The 6,842-nt window shown below is 45.1% G+C and overlaps 1 long non-coding RNA gene across 1 annotated transcript; it reads right to left on the reverse strand.

The window, feature by feature from the left end:
• Positions 1–1,766: 1,766 nt before the first annotated feature.
• LOC146338398 (uncharacterized) lies at positions 1,767–6,314 on the reverse strand. The gene is made up of 3 exons (XR_014784802.1): positions 6,191–6,314; positions 5,714–5,801; positions 1,767–2,586 (listed from the first exon to the last, which is right to left on the reverse strand). It is a non-coding gene; the product is annotated as an uncharacterized LOC146338398 (long non-coding RNA).
• Between the last annotated feature and the right edge of the window lie 528 nt (positions 6,315–6,842).

Consider the following 6,842-nt stretch of genomic DNA (forward strand, 5'->3'; position numbering starts at 1 on the left):
AGGTTTGAGGCCTACATGGGGCGGGGGCGGGGGCGGGGGCGGGGGGGGGATAGGTCAGGCTTAGAGGCCTGAAGTTTTCTGTTGGGAGCAGGTAACCCTGAGAGGACTAGTTTCATTTTTTCCAGTTAAGTTTCTGTTTCAGTTCTCCAGTTAAGTTTCATTTTTTCCAGGTTGAAACAGTAATTTCAGTTTTGAAGGAGGAGGGTATATAAAGACAGTGAAGGAACCAGTGACAGCAGAGTCAGAAGCCCAGAGTAGGAAGAAGCAGCCTAGAGGAGTCTAAGTACAGCTAGGGAAAAGGAACTTGTGCTTTGCTACTTCTATGTTCTTTTAAAGCCATTTCTATCATTCAGTTCTATTGTGCAAGTACCTTCAGTTGTGATTTGCTTGCTTTAATTTACCAGTAAACTGTTGTGATTAAACCCTGTGTCTAGAGCATCGATCACCCCATGTCTACAGCCCAAATCCCATGTTACTGGGAGGGGGAAGGGAAAAGAAGGAAGGTGGGACTCTTAAGGAGGCAAGAGATCCTTAAGGAGTTGCTTGGGGGTCCAGGTCATAAGGGGAACCCCGACAGAAGCCAGCAAGCAGGACATGAACCAGTAGCACCCTCCCACGTGTGTTTCTTAGCAACTGGCATTCAGAAGCATACTGCCTCTGTCCTGGAAATAATATATAGCTATCATGACTAGTAGCCTTTGATAGCCTTATCCTCCCTGATTTTGCCTAATCCCCCTCTAAAGCCATCTAAATTGGTGGCTTTCACCATACAGTGTGGTAGCAAATTCCATAGCTTAACTAGCTCAACCTAGCTTAACTAGGCTTCCCATAAGTAATTTAGTGCTGGGGACATGTTATTGCCCCCTGACCAAAATGCTCAGGGTTATCTTGAGATGGAAACTGAAACCAGGGAGGCCTCCAAAGAAGAAAGTGTTGTAGTAACAGGTGACTTCACTTACCCCTACACAGGGTAAATACGTATTCCAGTCACAACATTTCTTTTTTTAAAGTAATATTATTATTTTTATTATTATTAAGGCAACATTCCTAAATTCCCTGAACAATTGTGCCCTAAAACAGGGAGCAATCCTATGGCCACTAGACACTGTCTAGAGGGCCATAGGATATGCTGTTTTGGAAAACTGACCTCCCCCCACGTCCTTGCTGCCTCCGCAGCAGCACAGAGAGGCAGGCCCCATCCTCTGTGCTCAGAAGAGGAGCACAGAATGACTGAAAAGGGGCAGGGCTGGGGGTATTCCAGGGCGGGGAGAACGGAGCTGCATGTACGACACATCCTGTGTACACGTAGCCTCCTCTCCTGGTCAGCCCCCCACGGCTAGACAGCTGAAAACAGCTGCCTAGCAGAAAATAGCAGGGCAGGAGAGGCGCAGAGGGAACGATCCCCCCCCCCCATGTCTCTCCTGCCTTGCTTTGGATAGGTGGTCGCCTCTGAGTTTGGAGGTGGCCGCCTATCTGGATAGGATTGCACCCTTAGTCATGGAATATTGATGAGATGGAAGTTTGCCCTGGAGTTAGTCGTAGACAGAGCCCATGACCTGCATTCTCTTGACAGATAATCTGAAACACAAGTCATCTTTTTCTACAAGTGTACCTTTTATTTTGCTAAAATACTAACTAAGAGCCTGCCTGTGTTTGTGTGGGGGTAGAGGGGGACCCTTGTATAATTGCTGACAGCACTTGCAGAACACCTGGTCACCTGGCAGACTTCTTGGAGTGCTTCCGAACTGAGAATACAGACAACTGTTGTCCAAAGCAGGTGTAGTATGTTTTATTAACTTCATGCTCTGCATTTAACATTGATGCAAGAAGAAGCAATATGCCACCAAAGTGCTATTTTCAAGTGAAGGGAGAAGCTGCTGCATGGTTTCATGCTGCAGTCCCTCTCCATGCTGTTTTAAAAACTTTTCTTTTTAATTATCACATTCTCCTGCCCTCATATAGCAATCCAGGTTATCTAGACAAAAGGTAAAGAAAAAAAATCCCTGATTGCTGCAGACTGGAAAATGCCAAACTATTCTTTTCTGGAGTGTGATTTAGGAATATTCCAGGGTCTCTGCCATCAGGATCCCTTGTTAACAATAAGCTGTTAAGCATCCTTGCTAATATTTAGAACAGATGTTTCCGAAAATTCAAGCTTCCATTTTGCTGCTGGAATGATTCCTCAATAGCTATTCAGCATTGGCAAAAGTTAACTTTCTGCAGCTCAATCCGATGGAAAACCACACACTCTTTTTTAAAGAGTTCTGGGTGTAATTATATGTACACTTCACTCCCTAACTGCTTCTGCATTACTGCCAACCATTAATGGTCATCTAAACTACAATTGGAGAAGACATTTATTTATATCGTCCAATTAAGAAAAGGCATTCTTAACGACATTCTTAATGTCTAGACAGCGTTTCCTGCTATGAGATCAGCCATCTTCTAAACCATTTTTGTTTTTGTTTTTAATGGATCGCAAGGAGGGCTGTGTCCTGTTTTTCTTGATGGCTTGAGGCCCAGAATAGGGGCTAGGAAGACATCCACAGAGGACAAGCAGGTGAATAGCAGGTAGCAGCTGGACACCTGTGGGTAAAAAAACAGCTGGAGAAAGCAGATATCAGGATGTAGCAGTTAGCAGGGTGAAGCATTACCCAGACATGGTGTGCAGTACCACAGGTCATGTGATGGCAGGCAACCTGTTCCAGCAAATGCCCAAGTGAAATTGAGTCTTAATATCCTGGGGCATTGCCTGATATCTGAACTGATCCCACCCGTTCTTGGTGGGAAATAGACTCCTTTAAGAGGGTGTACTGGGGAGTCTAGAACTTTTCTGGTGATCTGTCTTCTCATAACTGGCTTTCTGGCAGCTCATACAAAGGAGGATTGAACTTCCAAGCCAGATCTCAACCATGGGTGCTGGATACAGAAGAATCTGTCAATTGCATTTTCTCCCAGTTTCTCACTTTTCCAGTCTTAAATTCAGTTCATCCTGCACTTTGAGAATTTCTTTTTTTTTCTTTTTTTAAACTTTGCATGAAAATTCTGTACACAGGCTTTTCTTCTAAAACACCCATTTTTGTATGCAATATTGCCTAAGTTTCTTGCAAGCAATTTTCCTAATGCAAGATATTCTTAACATTATTTACACAAATGTATACAGTATTTGCATGTGCCTTCCCCTAAAATACACATTTCTGAATTGGAGAACTCTGTTGTACAATTGGGAAAAGTTTGAGTATCGAAGGAAAACTGAGTTTAGGCTTGCGTATTGGTTTGCAAGTGCAAAAATAGATACGTTCGCATTAAAATATGAACTGAACAAATTTCTCTCCCATCTCTAATTGGGAGTTTCCTTTTTCTGTGAGTTCTCAAAGACATTCTTCAGTTGGGCTGGGCAAGGGGGCATTGTAGTTATTCAGGAAAGGATGACGCTGTAGAAGACATTGAAAAGTCCACTGCAGCATGCTAAAGAGGAAGCATACTTTGATCTGTACATTTTTTTAAAAAAGGCATCCCTGGTCAAACAGAAATAGGGACAAAATGGTGATGAGGTTTTACCAGGGACAGGAATAAAACTAAAAACAAGAAAACAAACAAACAAAAACAGGGTATGTCCTGTTGTGTTGTTGTTGTTGTTCAGTCGTTCAGTCGTGTCCGACTCTTCGTGACCCCATGGACCATAGCACGCCAGGCCTTCCTGTCCTGCGCTCTCTCCCGGAGCGTGCTCAAGTTCATATTCATTGCAGGGTATGTCCTACTCCCTAGTAAACAGGGACAGTTGAAGTGTATGGTACTCTGATTCTGCCCACAATCATTCCACCCCCTTGATCTACACAGTGTGTCAGATTTCCTGAACTCAAAGCTGGGCAACCTTATGTATTCACTCCTTCCTTCCTTCTTACTTTCCAGTTGTAATTTCTGGGGTAACGTCAGATAATAATAAAGTCACCTAAACTCCCCTCCTGCCAAAATGCTGATAGGTTCCCATGGATGTCCGATAAGAATGGAGTGAGCCCCTATATGTTTTCCCTAAAAGATTTACTGCACTGGGAAAGACCCTGATGCTGGGAAAGATTGAAGGCAAAAGGAGAAGGGGACTGCAGAGGATGAGATGGCTAGATAGCATCACTGATGCAATGAATATGAACTTCTTGAGCACACTCTGGGAGAAAGCGGAGGACAGGAAGGCCTGGCGTGCTATGCCCATTGGGTCACGAAGAGTCGGACACGACTTAACGACTGAACAACAAACCTCAATTTTCCATTATTAATCTGGCACTGCTTCAGGTAGGCTTTAGTAGGGCTGGGCCATTTTTATTTTCTTCTTTTTTTCTTGGCTTCAAAGGAAAAAAATGAACTTTTTTTTAAAAAAAAATATTTGTTTGCAAGAAAGCCAAATGAGTCTGTCCAGTTATTAATATTCTCTCCCGATAATTTGCAAACCAAGAAAACAACAATGCCCCCCCACCAAGTCTGTTTTATGCATGATGTAGCTTTACTGCTACCTACATATGTAACAACAGTATTAGCCACTTGACAAATTCATTTTTTTACAAGAAATATATTGGTACATCTTTTCAGAGCTTCTGGTTTCCAACAAAGGCAGCAGCACTTTGATAATGTAATTATGAAAAATGCCTGCGAATGACACAAAACAATTTAGTGTGTCTGAAGAAGAAAAGGAAAGATGAGACAATATGATCCATTATTTTATAAAGGATAAATGGAAGTTCTGGAGGTGAAAATGCCACTGATATATTAATGCTGGAAGGAAATTCACCAGTTCTGGTAACGGGACATCATTGCCCAAACAACAAAAGCAAATTAGAACTTACTAACTTTTTTTTAATAAGGGTCTTTTAGATCATTGGATTCCCCCGAAGCGGTGAGAATTTTGTCTCCTGTTCCAGCAAGAGAGAGCCACATATGTAAACAGGCTTAAGTGAATGCAGATGCTGTGACTGCAGGTGCACATCTGGTTTTACATTTGCAATGTTTATCTAGTTCCCATTGAAATGTTCATGGCAGGGATGGGAAACTGTTTAGTCCCTAGGGGCTGAATTGTATTCCTGCCTTCCCTCAGGGGCTGGATGACATCAAGGACAGGGTCTCCCCTCTAGAAGCCCCCCCCTCCCACGTCATCCTTTTCTCTGTGCAGGGAAAGGGCAAAGTTTGTTCTTGCCTCTCTCTGCATGGAGAAACTCTTTTCAGAGAGAGGTGGGACTGATTTCTTTCCTCTCTCTGCATGCAGAATTTCTCCAGCAGAGAGAGGCAAGAGCAATCAACCCTGCCCCTGCTCTCTCTGCACTAGCACTGCACTGAATTTTTCAGTCTGTTTGTTCTCAGCCATTTGTTGGATGGAGGGGTGAAAAGAAACTGCATGCAAAAAATGTCGGAAGGGGTGAGAATATTTGGAGAAATTTCTCAACGTGCAGGGCTTCCATCCTTACAGGCACAATTTTATGTATGTTTTAGACAGAAAAAAAAGCCCTACAACTCCCAGGACTCTTTCTATCCAAACTTGCATGGGATTGCACCCTACCTTACTTTAAGAAGGTGGCAATGGTGTGTTTGATCTTTATTTTACCATTTTTATCCTGTTCTGTCCTTGCAGCCTCTCTCCAGCTGCTTGCGCTTTCTGAAAAGCCCCCTAGAAGACTTAACCAGGACTTCTTTCCTTGGGGCTTTCCTGGGGCCAATCTACACTTACAGGCTTTTTTACTTCCAATGAGGTTTCACCATCCATCTTTCACACTACGCTTCACATCTTCGAATCTTCAAATTTTCAAAGATCATGCCTGAATTAGAAAAAAAAAAAATCAAGGAGAAGCCACGATTCTTTGAAGACAACACCTTAATTAAGAAAAAAAAGCCAAAGTGGGGGATAGAAGGGGGTAAAACTTAGTCTCATTTGAAGGGATAGAGGAACCCCCTGCTCAATGTAGGAAGCCTGATTCCCAGGTGGTCGCCCATCCAACTACTGATTGGGCCGACATGAAGCTTCAAATCTTCGAAGGTGCCAGCAGCCCCCCCCCCCAAACATGAGTGCTGGGTGCCACTGCCACTGCCTAGGGATGGTGGAGAATTTCTCCCCGAATTTTCAGGGGGCTGAGTGCCAACGCATTCGGCCCCCCGAAATCGGCGGTGAAATTCTCCGCCCCCCGCCCCCCCCTGGGATGGGACTTACCTTGTGCGAATGTCCCTCCCGGCGACGGGTCCCAGCAGTGGTTCGGCGGGCTTTCGGCGGGGGCGGGGGTGGCAGCCAGTCTTTTGACCTGCTGCCGCTGCCGCCATTATAGCTGAAGTAAAAAAAAAAAACAACCCCATGATAGGCTACGTAACGATTAACGTAGCCTATCATGGTTGACTTTGCAAATTTAGCCATGATAGGCTGTGTAAATCGTTACGTAGCCTATCACAGGGTCTTTTTTTTTTACTTTCGTAGTTCGCGGCCGGGGAGACGGGGCGCTTCTCCCCGGCCTGAATTTCGGCCGGGTGAGGCGGGAAGCCTCCACCCCCTCGCCTGAACTTCGGGGGGAGAAGCGAAGTGCCTCCCCCCCACCGCGAAGCAAGCTGCGAGACCAGGTAAGTGACTTTCGTACATCCCTACCACTGCCCCTCTTCCTCATGCCGGCTGTCAAGGGCTGGCGCGGGGAAAAGAGCATTGGCAGTCACCCCCCAGCTGCTCACCCTGGCCTCCAGCAGTTGGGGGGGAGAGAAGAGGATAGGTGCCTCCTCCTTCCCTCCACCCCCACCTGCCACAGTGGCAGTGGCAAGGGACAAGCTGGTCATTTTCCCCAAGGCCAGGAAAACATGTAAAAAATGACAAGCCTCTCCCA

The sequence above is a fragment of the Heloderma suspectum genome, chromosome 9 (genome assembly GCF_057233095.1).
Source record: "Heloderma suspectum isolate Gila_16-S chromosome 9, 16-S_ref, whole genome shotgun sequence".
Taxonomy (NCBI): Eukaryota; Metazoa; Chordata; class Lepidosauria; order Squamata; family Helodermatidae; genus Heloderma; species Heloderma suspectum.